The 12,553-nt window shown below is 44.3% G+C and overlaps 1 protein-coding gene and 1 non-coding gene across 3 annotated transcripts in view; both read right to left on the reverse strand.

Annotated features, from left to right (window-relative positions):
* The window catches only part of Agbl4 (AGBL carboxypeptidase 4), a 1,499,625-nt gene that overhangs the window by 215,499 nt on the left and 1,271,573 nt on the right, over positions 1–12,553 (reverse strand). The window lies entirely within an intron of this gene.
* On the reverse strand, positions 7,521–7,625 carry LOC123461173. Its single transcript, XR_006637487.1, has one exon. It is a non-coding gene; the product is annotated as a U6 spliceosomal RNA (small nuclear RNA).

Below are 12,553 nucleotides of genomic sequence, written 5' to 3' on the forward strand. Positions count from 1 at the left end.
TGTTGTGGATAACAGTGGGGGTCTATAGGAGATGAACTCATAGTATAAACAAAAGTTGGAGGAAGTGACAGATAAGAATGTCCTGGCATTAGCATATCAGTTTCAGAGTCTGCAACGAGAGGCTGAGTCCCAGGATGAGGGATACTTGAGTTCCAGGAATAAAGGGCTTTCCCTGGAATGAGTCCTTGCAATCCTCTGAGGACAAGCTGGAACATGCAGAGCCTCTATGGAGTGGGGGGGGAGGCCGGGCACTGGAGGACTCTGTGGCATGGGGAGCCTGATCCTTAGCCAGAGGCTGCTGCTGAGATATTCCTGTGTGCTGGGTCTACCTGTGGGATGTGAGCAGCCTTTCAGTGCACTGAGCTTGCTCATATCTCTTCTCAACAGAGCACTGGAAGAAAGATGCCATCATCACCCCCGAATTACAGTCAAACAAAGGGAGGAGGAGAGCAAATGTCCCACCCAGGCTGGCACCTGGTGACCTAAGCCTGTGTATTCAGAATTAAAATCTGGTGTTCCTCACAATATTAAAGGGATACAGATGGAAGATGAAAGTTTTGGCATCAACAGTGGGTAATATGGTAGATTCTGGGGCCCCTTGCTCAATAGGCCATCACCTGTCATATTTTACTGAAAGACTATTCTGCCAACTTCATTTTGGGGCTTAATGGCAGCTCCTAAAACATGAGACCCAAATTTGAATGTTATTTCAAACAATGGAATTCACATTTGATCCAGGATCCCTGGGCAGTCCTGCTCAATAACCCTTCCACAGCACCCAGGTAGGACAGTTCCCTAGTGCCTTTCTAGCCAGTGACATAATTGCCTACCCACTCTGCTAAGCCAGCAACAGGGAGCAATCAGGCTCTCTTGTTTACTGCCTCTCTGCCTTGGATAGACCTTGCCTTGGCTCCTGCCTTCCCTCTTCCCTACACCCCTGCCATTTCTTCCACCAACCTCACTGAAGCCTTACCTTCCTTCTGCTACCGTGGCCTTTCTGAACACCTATGTAGTCATGGCCCTCCCTGCTGAGCACCCTATGGTTCCTTTCTGCCTCCAGTCCCTTAGGTGATCCCAGGGCCCCTGGTCCTGACCACCCCATGCAGCCAGACCTCTCAGTTGACACTTGATCCCACCCTGGAACTCCTGCAGGAATGAAAGAACAGGTAATGCCGTGTACAGTTGCCACTACTCTATCCTGCCTTTGAGCCACTGTGACATACTGGGCACTCCCCAGACATGTTTTTAGGGAATTTTATTGTTCTTACATTTTAGCTTGGGTCCTGGGGCCAAACAATATTCAAGAAATGAGAGTGAGGACAGGATGTGTCCTCTCATCTAGGACATGCCAGGGGAACCACCAATCCTCTTGTACCCTTTGGTCCTCATCAACTTTAGCGCTAGCTGTGAGATGCGGTTTTGTTCTAACTTTCCAAGCTCCATTCATCCTCTTATTCACTCACTCACTTAGCCAGTCATTCATTCATCGACAGCTTGATGAGATGAAGCCAGCCCTCGGCTCTGGCCGTGTCACCTGCCCTGTCCCATTCTTCAGCAGCTCCTGGGAGACAGAGAGAGACTTGTGTACTTCACCTCATCATCCCTTTCCTTGCTCGGCATCTGGCCCAGAATGGTTTTGGGTGAATATTTGCTGAGTGAATAAACATTTGAGATCATTTTTATTGAAATACTTCAGAGTAAATTTAGAGACAGGCATTCCTCTACTCAAGAGTAATTTAATAACCACAAATGCCTTTAACACAGTGGGGAAAAGAAAAAAAAGGTGTGCGCTTCCCTTATTGCTGCTGTTAAAATAAATGGCATTTTTAATAAAGTGTCCCCATACAGCATATGGAGTATGGGCACATGATGAAATAAATATCTGGTGAAATTATGCATTGCAAAGCAAACTTTTTCTAGTCTTTTGGTTATTAAATTTAATCACTTTTGAGCTGTGTCACTACTCTTTTTCCTAGAGGCAGGTACACTTTTGATTAAAATGTGGGCCTCAGAGCACTTTCACAGGGGGAAGTTAAGTCCCAAGAGGAACCTTAGAGGAGCAAGCCAACAGGATGACAGGGCCAAGGCAACAGCCACAATTTGCTTCTCACTTGATGGACGTGTTTATCCCCAGACAGAGAACACAGCAGTCATGAGGCGCATGGAAATCTTGCAATAAGGCAAAGTCTAATTGGAGACTACACATTCAAAATACAAAGGAAGTTCCTCGTAGTAGTTACTCCAGTCAGCTCTGAAATGTGATTATCTTTCCCCAGGTTCTGACTTGGCCCCTCTTGACTAGATTGCAAGATGGCAAATGTATCTTGTTACTGACGTGGTTTCTTGGGGCACCTCTGCCTTCCCAGTCCATGGGGACAGCTCAGCTCATTGGGCCTGGAATCCAACTGACTTGGATTTGGTCCTGGCTCTGCTCATTGCTACCCCACTGGTGTCAGCATCCCCATCTTCATAATGGGAACAAGGGCAACAAGGCCAAAGAAAGATCTAGCATAAGGGCCTTTGGGGAGTCAGTTCAAAGCCATCCATGACCAAGTTAGGCCACTGGGATTACTTTTGTTCTTAGCCCCGTCCAGCCAGGCAAGAAAGCCCAGCTCTCAGCTTGCCTAAAGCCTGAAGCTTGCCCAGGAGCCAGAGGGGAGAGGCTAGCTCTGATCCTTGCAGTGTCCCACTGTGTCTGGAATAGGCTTCTGACCATTCTTTCCTAAGCAGTGCAACTAACTGTGCTTAGCAACCAATTTATGTGTCCCTAGGGTGCAAGGCCAGGATAAATGGTTTCTTCTCAATTCAACCAGCCCTCTTAGCAAGGGTGCTGAGAGGCACGAGGGAAGTCCTGATTCAGGGCCAGCAAGAACTCCTGAGCCAGGGCTGGGGTCAAGATGTGAATTAGGAATTATCTCTGTCCTCATGGAGGTCACCATCAACTCAGAAAGAATAAACAACAGAGAAGGGGGGAGCAACTGTAAAATGCCTTTGAACTCTGATTTAATCCTCAGAGCTATGAGTGAGGAGGTGACAGGCCCCCACATAAATCTAAGCTCCAGCCCAAGCCTGCATTTCGGGTACATGGAGGGCGAGACGTGTACAGCACAGCGCAGAGTTGCAAGCTCCACGGTTCTCACCAGCAGAGTGAATCAACACTTCCACTTTCTGCCTTTGTCCCTCCCAATCTGTCTTGGGTATATTTACTTTACATTGCCCAAATATTATAGAGGCATTTGCAGCCTTCCTTCTGCCAGTCAACGACTATCCCAAAGTTGGCATACATCTTTCCTGCTCTAGGTTTTAGACTCTGGCCACACCTGCACAATGTCTGTAAACAAGCTGGAGGATATTTTGCAAGTTTCAGCATTTTATATGGGTAGTCTCAAGCTCTAAGATCCACCTCACTATTTGCTATGTGTGTTATATAGTATGATTCTGAGGTTTTAAAAAATGATTTATTTATGCTATACATAGAGCTCTGGTTCATTTTTCTAGGATGGTATTTCACTTGATACGGTGTGTGTGTGTGTGTGTGTGCACATTGGCTTTCCTCTTTCTGCCATGCTGCTTTGCTTCACAAAGGAAGAAAGATTCAAGGAGAGCTGGAACATAGTGGGAATCCAATCAGGAGGATAGTAACATTTCTCTGTTGTATAACATAGGGTCTGCACTGTACAGCTGGTTCAGTCAGTGCTGATGGTTAGATGCATAGAAGTTGTGATGAAAAGAACAGTGGACTCAATCTTGGAAGGACTTGGATTTGAATCTAGATCCTTTCATTTATTAGCTATGTGACCCTGAGCAAAACAAACGAACAAACAAAATATCTCACCTCTTTAGACTGTAGTCAGGAGAAATAGTCAATAATGCCAACATATAAACGTTGTTGTGAAGATTAACACAGGAGATCTTCACTGTGGACCCTGATATACAAGAGGATCCCAACACAGCTCATTAAATGAGTCCCTGATCCTGAGCTGGGTATTGGGTGGGGGTAGTGTAGGAAAGACATTGGCATGCTTCCATTGGCTGCCCTTCTTACTAAAGAGAATAAAAGTCAGAGAAAGAAAGGAAATAACATATGTTATAATTCTAATTTAAAACCCAGGGGAGCGGGAGCCCAGCCCACTTCTAAGTTGGGCAGTGGTACTAGCACTACTAGGTCATGGGTCAAGCTCCCTAAAGGGGAGCCCAGTCCTTCACAGCCTGCCCACCTGAGCCCTGATGAGGGAACCATAGTCTGGGCTACAAGGTGTTAAATCCTTTCCTCTCCAAGAGACTGGAGCCAATGAAGCTTTCTGCTTAAATGGCTAGAACCATCTCCCCGAAGCTCTTTAACTCAGAAAAGGGCACAAGTCAGCAAAATGAAAATAATTTAAAGACTCATTGGGAAAAAGAGAAAGAGAGAATTCTAGCCACCACCTCTCCTTCCTCTTCCTCTTCTTCCTTCTCCTTCTCCAGCTATAAGGACCTCTCTCAGTGGTGGCTCTTGTTTCTCATGTCCAGGCCAGGGACTTCCCAGTAGTTTTGGGAAGGGAGGGATGCATCAGAGGCTGGAATCTGCTCCCTGGCCAGAGGGAGGGTTGGGGAGCCAAAAGACTTTAAGAATCCACATGATATGCTTTGAGGCTCCCAAACCCTGTTCCAGCTCTCATGATGCTGCCAGGATCATGTCTGCTTTTGGAGACAAGTGGAGAGGGACAGTCACTGTGTGTCTTAATCAAGATCCACATAAAGGAAGCAACCAGCTCAAAGCCCAACACAGGTGGTGTGTGCTGCTTCTGTCACTCCAGGGAGGAGAGCATGAATGAGCACACACTGTGTGCCTGCCCTGCTACTCAGCACTTCATACAGCACCTCTAAGCAGTGGCCACTTTATTCTTGCTCTTCAATCTGGGAAATCTGCTTCTTGGAGTAGACATAGCTCAGGCCTGGAAGTCTGACTGACTTGGCCAACTTCTGCCCCTGAGGCACAGTTGGCTGCTCAGTCTCCCTTACCCAGCAGTGTAGCTGGCCCATAGGATCCAGGAAGTGGCTCAGGAAAGGCCTTGTATGTAAGGCCTTCCTTTCCGGTCCATCTCGGCCTTATATTCTAGACAGAAATAGTTAATTTGGAATCTGTCTTCTTATAGTCTTGGCTTTTTCAAGAAAAATTTATTTATTTATTTTTTATTTGAGAGAGAGAGAGAGAGAGAGAGAATATGGGCATGCCAGTGCCCCTTGCTATTGGAAACAAATTCCAGACACATATACCACTTTTTGCACTTGGCCTTATATGGGTCCTGGGAATTGCACCCAGGACAGCAGGCTTTGTAAGCAAATGTTTTTATCTGATGAGCTATCACTCCAGCACTCTCAAAGTCATGTTTCTAGCAAAAGAGTCTCTCTATTCCACCAGGAACTGTGCGGGCACTAGAGATCAGAGATGAGCACATGGTGCCCCACCTTACAAGGCCTACCATCTACTGAGCAGGTGGGCACACAATGACAATGCAGCTCAAAGTCAATATAGCAGAAGTCAACAGGGGTGAAACAGAGCAGAGAGTGGGGCTCTGGGGACTTCACGGTCATAGCAGAGGAGGCAGGGAAGGTTCACATACCCAACACCTCAGCACTGAAGCCGACCAAAAATGAACCCAACATGGCTCAGGGAAATCTTGCGGAAGAGGGGGCAGAAAGAATGTCAGAGCCACATGTTGGGTCATGATTTGCAGAGACATTTATCATACCAATAACTGGGGGCTAACTCCACAATGCACAACCCATTTTCATTAACAAGGAGGGTCTAATGGGAGGGGGTAGATCACAGATGAACCTAAATAATGGTACCAAACTGCCTGTATTTACTGAAAAGAAAACTAATAAAGTAAATTAAAAAAAAAAAGTAGTCGCTTTTGTCAGTATGGAGATCTAAGTGTCTTATCAGACACACCTTCATGTTAAGACACCGTGCGAAGAGATAGAATAAATGCAGATCCTCTAGGAGTATAGTATCCCTCACTAGATATGAGACGATCCTTAAAATTTTGGCATATGCAAAATGCTGTGGTTTCACCTGTGCTATGACTCCAGGGACACCCTACCAGGTTCTTGAGGGGCCTGCTCATACACTTTTTGCTAGGTTATTTCACTGATGTCTTGGAGCAAACCCTAAACTGAAGTGTTGGCACTACACACACAGCAAGAAACCCAGGTCAAAAGATTGACATCACTTTCCTAGAGCCTCAGAGCTAGGGTGGACTCCCTAGATAGCATGGTGCCTGTTAAGGGGAGAGGTCAGTTTTGCATGGAGTCTGGGCACCAGCAGTACCTCCCACAGCTGTCCTCTGTGCCAAGAACTTTCTAGTATGCATCCTCATTTTGCTAACTAGTACAGAGATACTACAGGGTGAGGATTATGTAATAACCTTAATTTGACAATGAAGAAAAGGGGCTTGTGGTAATGACCTAAAAAGAGATGATGCCTGAATTCTAAGGTAGACAGCCTGACTCAGAGACCCTAATTTGTCCACAGCAAGGACTCACTAGACTTTTCCCTCATGGACCTCTGGAGGCATCTGCAGGAAATGGGGGAGGTATAGGTAAGAAAAATTATTTCTTGCAAGTGCCACACTTTTAAAAAGTCTGCTATTTAAGGTTTAGTGGTTAAGGCACTTACCTGCAAAGCCAAAGGTCCTAGGTTCAATTCCCCAGTACCCATATAAGCCGTTTAGGTGGTGCATGTGTCTTGAGTTCATTTGCAGTGGCTGGAGGCCCTGGTATGCCTATTATCTATCTGCCTCTCTCAAATAGTAAATAAATAAAAAGTTTTTTGAAGTCTCCTGTTTCATTTTCCTCATGAAAATGTTTCTGTGCTATAACCTATCTTTGCTTATTGGTATACAAAATAGGAAGCATCAATTAAAATAAACGCTGCCTTCCTCCTTCACTCACTTCCACATTCCCATTTTCAATCATCTTGGAACAAAGCAGGCATTGGGATGATGGGATGTGTTTAAGATCCCATACGTAATACTCCATGCACACTGCCTGTTCCTGTTGAAGAGTCTGAACAGTTTTCTACTGATTCACTCACCTTATAGTTTGGTCAGATCTTATCTTCTTGGTGCAACCTGTATCATCTCCCCATTACACACACTCAATTTAACTTATCTTGATCTACATTTTTTGTGAGACAGGGTCCATTATATAGCCTAGGCTGGGCTCAAACTCATGATCCTACTTCCTTAGCCTCTCCAGTGCTAGAATTACAGGTATGTGCCACCATATTCAGCATTTTTCCCTTTTTCATAGCATTTATCTTTTCATAGTTTGCTTATATAGTATGCTCACTGTTCTTCTTCCTCTCCATTCTATCCTGTTTTCCTTCAGTGATACGTCTCATGTATTTAAACTGATGACTGACATCTAATAGACACTTAGTAAGTGTTTGGTGAGTGGCTGAATGAATTCCATAATGACTACTGTGAGGACTTCTGGAAATAGTTGGTGGATAGTGTGTCTGGGTACTGAATCTCTCTCCTATAGCCACCAACATGAATTTGTGTGTCATCCTTGAGCAGGGGCCATGCTAATCTTCTCTGTGTCGTTCCAATTAGTATATGTGCTGTCGAAATGAGCACATAGCTACTAACATGGAAACTGCAAATCACCACATCCTCCAGTACTTGATCAGATGTGGTCACCGAGTATATTCTGATGTAGTGGAAAGAGCTCATGGTTTGCAGCCACAATGGTAGTGTGACTCAGTCTGTCAAGACCAGCAAAACTAGGCAAAATACTGGTTATAGGTTAAACATCTAGCGTGTATAACATGAATGAATACGCAGGAACACAAATTCTCTCACAGCCATTCCTGTCCTTGAGATTTTAGCTCAAATGTCACATCTCAGACCCTTACACTCACTATAACCAGGTAGAGAAGCCCTAGCTACTAAAATCATTCAGCTCAAAAATGCTAAGTAGTGAGTAGATGAAAGGGTTCTCTAGTAGAAGTCACACATTTCTTTACTCCATTAATGATCAGTATGAATAACTTGGTAAAGGTACAGAACATCACACATACACACAGACTTGGAGGAAATTTGCATCACAGAATAAAATTTCCAAAGCAGCCTCCAGATCCACAAATGTATGCTCAGATAATTCACATGGGAAGAAGTTGAAAATGTAGGAATATTTATAGAAAGGTAATTCGCTAAAATACGTAGTCAACCCAGCAAACTGAAAACTCCAAATTCTGGGGATTTTGTAGGGAAATGGCAAATGCTTGTCTACTCTGCTTGACATGTGTCTGAACTTTTTGGGAAGCAGTACAAGGACACATGGAAGGGGACATAAAAAATGTTCTTGCTGGGCTGGAGAGATGGCCTAGCGGTTAAGCGCTTGCCTGTGAAGCCTAAGGACCCCGGTTCGAGGCTCGGTTCCCCAGGTCCCACGTTAGCCAGATGCACAAGGGGGCGCACGCGTCTGGAGTTCGTTTGCAGAGGCTGGAAGCCCTGGCGCGCCCATTCTCTCTCTCTCCCTCTATCTGTCTTTCTCTCTGTGTCTGTCATTCTCAAATAAATAAATAAATAAAAATTAAAAAAAAATGTTCTTGCCTTTTAACCCAATCAAGTTCACTCCTGGAAATTTACTTTAAAAAACAAATCAGCATAAAGAAAACAATCATAAGAGATAGCACAGGCAGCACTGTTCTAATAGCAAGAAGCTAGAGACCACTAAACAGACAGTGCAGAGTTACAAAGTTAACCTTGGCCCTGTACCAGGGGATATTAAAATGACAGCTATAAAAGCAGACCACAGACCAGGGCTGCTGAGGGGAGATGCATGCACGTACTAGGGAGCAAGGAGGCAGAGGTGGCATACAGAGTGGGGCTGGCTGAACAGAGGTGCAGCCCTGGATACACAGAGGGATGCTCAGCAGTGACTGTGCACTTGGGCTTCACTCTTGAGATCATGGCTAGGTTTTTTTCAAGTTTTGGCTCTCTTCAGATTTTCTTTCGTAAATTTAAACAAAATGGAAAAGAAGATCTCAACCAGCTGGAATGTTGGGCTGCAACCAAGAAGATGAAAAGTAACAAGATGGATGCAAAGCTCTGCATTTCATTTAAGAAATGTATTTGAAAACTCACACAGTTGGGGGGAGAGGAGGGGCTAAAGACCACCAAGATGAAAGCCGCCAGAAGAAAGAAAGTAAATGTAAAGATTCTGTGTTTACCTACGCTGGGCAGACAGCAGTCCTGTACAATTACCACCATACTGACTACCGAAGCGACAAGGTGGTGGAGACTTTAAGGAACTTGACTGATTCTCTCCACAATTAAATAAATAGTGAAGTCAAGATTTATATCCTACGTAAGTTGCTCTGCTACAACCCCTGCTCTTTCTTATACAACAGTCAACTAAAGGGACAAGTATTGTACTGGTCAAAAAGAGGGAGCAGGCTGGGCATGGTGGTGAGTGCACTTAATCACAGCACTCAGGAGGTTGAGGAAGGAGGATCACTGTGAGTTCGAGGTGAGCCCGGGCTAGAGTGGGACCCTACCTTGAAAAATACACACACACCCCAGATGGGGACTTGGTGGTATTCCCATTACATACTCTCCATCTTCTTACTGAGCAGTACTGTAGGCTCAATGTGAGAGAATTTTATTTCTAAAGATGTCAACTCAATGTCCAAGAGAAAGAGGTGATATTTTGCAGTTTGACTCTTCCTGAAGTCCAGTGTCCAGCCCTGAGTCTAGTCTTTGGAAACACATCCATAAAGAGAGCAGGGTGCTCAGAGTTCTAGGGTTAGGACCCAAGGTACTGCATACCTAAATACTTTCCTTACATGACCCTTTTCACAGTCCTGGGAGGCAGCTATTACTGTCCCTAATTTAAGAAATGAGATATATGAAGCTAAGAAGGGCTAAGAATGTGTTCAAGGTCACATACTAGAAAGGGGTAGAATCAGGAGTAGAAGTGCATGGCTGTCTAAATCCAGGGTCTTCAAAATTCCTCCAAAAGACGAGATAAAACACTGCTGCTGTGTCTGTTTACAGAAGTGAAAGCAAACATTATATGCCTAAGGTAGATAAACAGGAACCCTAAGTCCCTTCAGTGAGATTCATGCTCATGATTGGCTGGTGAAGAGCTCCTCAGGGGACCATGAGTACACATAAAATCAGGGGCACAATCTGAATTACTTTGTAAGTCTCAGGGAAGTAAGTCATATCTTAGCAGAACGTTTTAGTGAAGGCAACAATGGGGTGAACTACTGGGTTAAGAAATGGTTGTCATGGGTAGATACAAACATTGTTATGGTACAGAGGACATTAGGGGGATCTCTGAGATCACTTTCGACCCATGTATTCTATGACCTTGGGAAGGTGCCTGGTAGATATTAGTCAGTCCCTCCCAGAGATGGGAAACAGTCCGCTGCTGTGTCTGTTTGCAGATGTCAAAGTAAACATTGTATGCCCAAGCTAGATAAACTGGTCCACAGGAAAGCTAAACCCAGACAAGGAAATTGATTCTACTGGGAAAGTTCATAGGTTTAAAGAAGTTTTTCATTTTCTATTAAAGATGAAACCAAACTCTGGAGAGATGTGTAGTCTTGGTAATCAAAGAAAATATAATGATATACTATAGTTTTAAAACTTAAAAATATTTTTATTAGAGAGAGAGAAAGAGGCAGAAAGGATGTACAGGTGTGCTTAGGGCCTCTTGCTGCTGCAAAATCACTCAGTCACTCCAGATGCATGTACCACGTTGTGCAACTGGCCTTAAGTGAGTACAGAGGAACTGAACCCAGGCCAACAGGTTTGCAAGCAAGTGCCTTTAGTTGCTAAGCCATTTTCTCAGACCAAGTACTATATATTTAACCAATTAGGTTGGCACAGTGATTCTGAGAGTAGTCACACCCATTATGTGTGTAAAGAATATAAAGAACATTGTTCCTTTTGTCTGAGGACTGTCCTAAGAAAATGATGGTTCATAAAAACAGTTAAACATTTAATTCAAACATCTCCACTTGAATTTTGTTTATAAACAGACCAAATTCTAAGGAGCTGTAAATGGGCCAGGAGGCAGGGGCTTGGGGCTGAGGAAGGCAATGGAAGCTAGCAACATGGAGTAAGCCTAGTCAGCAGACACCAGAAAGCCTCAGGAACTGCTGACTATGCACAAGGCAGGTGTGGAAGCCAAGGCTGCTGCACAAGAGAACAGTGGGCTAGAGACAGGTGAGGAGCACTCTCAGATGAGGAATGAACAGGTGTAAAGAGTGGAAGAATCCTAGCGTTAGCACTGATGGCCATTTATCCGCTCTTGCTAGGGTACTTTAGTTATGCTCATAGGCCTCCGTATAGCTAGACACTATTTCCTCCACACTGCAGATGAAGAAGTTAGTGGAAAATAGGAAGTAACTCCCTTAGGCCAGGTGGTACTTGCTAGTGTTGGCAAGTGAACTTGAACTGACACTGAGCTCGAGTTACTAGATCACTCTACTGAACAGAGGTATGTGGTGAGGCCCTTCATGAACAGGAAGATCTGAAGGCTAGCCTCAGTAAAGGGCCTGGGGGTGGGGCAGGTGGCGCGCTCCACCGGTAGCTTGCTGACTGTCCACTCTGTGGATGTTAGAATTGATGGTTATAAGTGTCATGGAACAACATGGAACCGTGTTCAATGTGCAAGAAGGATACAAACCTGATCCTAAGTTGGGATCACAGGCATGTAAAACATGTGGCTGAAGACTGGGGGCCAGGGATTACAATATTTCTAGCAGGGCGGAGCATTTTCTTTTTTCCAAAACTTTTTATAAAGTGGTTTTATTTCTTTACAATTACAAAGCATTACAATTTAGAAATGCACACAATAAACCTGCAGGAACACAACCATCATCACATACTTCTTGGGTAGGGAATAAAGGCAATCTAAGTGTCATATGAGAAAGAACCTGATGCCAGGGCTTCTGGAGAGGGCCTCGGGATCTGCTAACTCGACATTGACCATCCTGTCTGATAAGATGCACCAAAAGAATCCAAACGTTAAAAGCGAAGCAAAGATCACTGGTGCCTAGAGCCAGCTTCCATATCAATTCCAACTAAACTGAACTTGAAGAATAACTGCAAACAAGGCTTGAGGGCAGATCCCCAGTTATTGAGGAAGAAAGGAATTCTCAATTTCAAGTGTGTTCAGGCAACTGAGAAGTATTATCAGGGCTTTTTGTTTAGTTAGGAACCATTTATACTGTTCATGCCGTTCTACTGGAACTGGTATTTTTCAAAATAGCTGTTTGTGTTAAAATACATATTCCTACCTTATCCCAGACACTCTGAGTCAGGCTATCCAAGGCAAGGTGTAGGAATTTGTATTTTAAGTACTTCAGAAAATTCTTAATATTGGGCAAGTCTGAGAAATACTTTTCTATCCACAAAGATTTGGGGCTTTGTGTAGGTGAATGAATACATGTTTAGAAATGGCATGACGATTCACAGTTTCTGCACATGGCCTAAGTTAGTAAGAATGATGACTATGAACTTTTTAGGTTGGGTCACCCTACACATAC

This window comes from Jaculus jaculus, chromosome 5 (genome assembly GCF_020740685.1).
Source record: "Jaculus jaculus isolate mJacJac1 chromosome 5, mJacJac1.mat.Y.cur, whole genome shotgun sequence".
NCBI lineage: Eukaryota > Metazoa > Chordata > Mammalia > Rodentia > Dipodidae > Jaculus > Jaculus jaculus.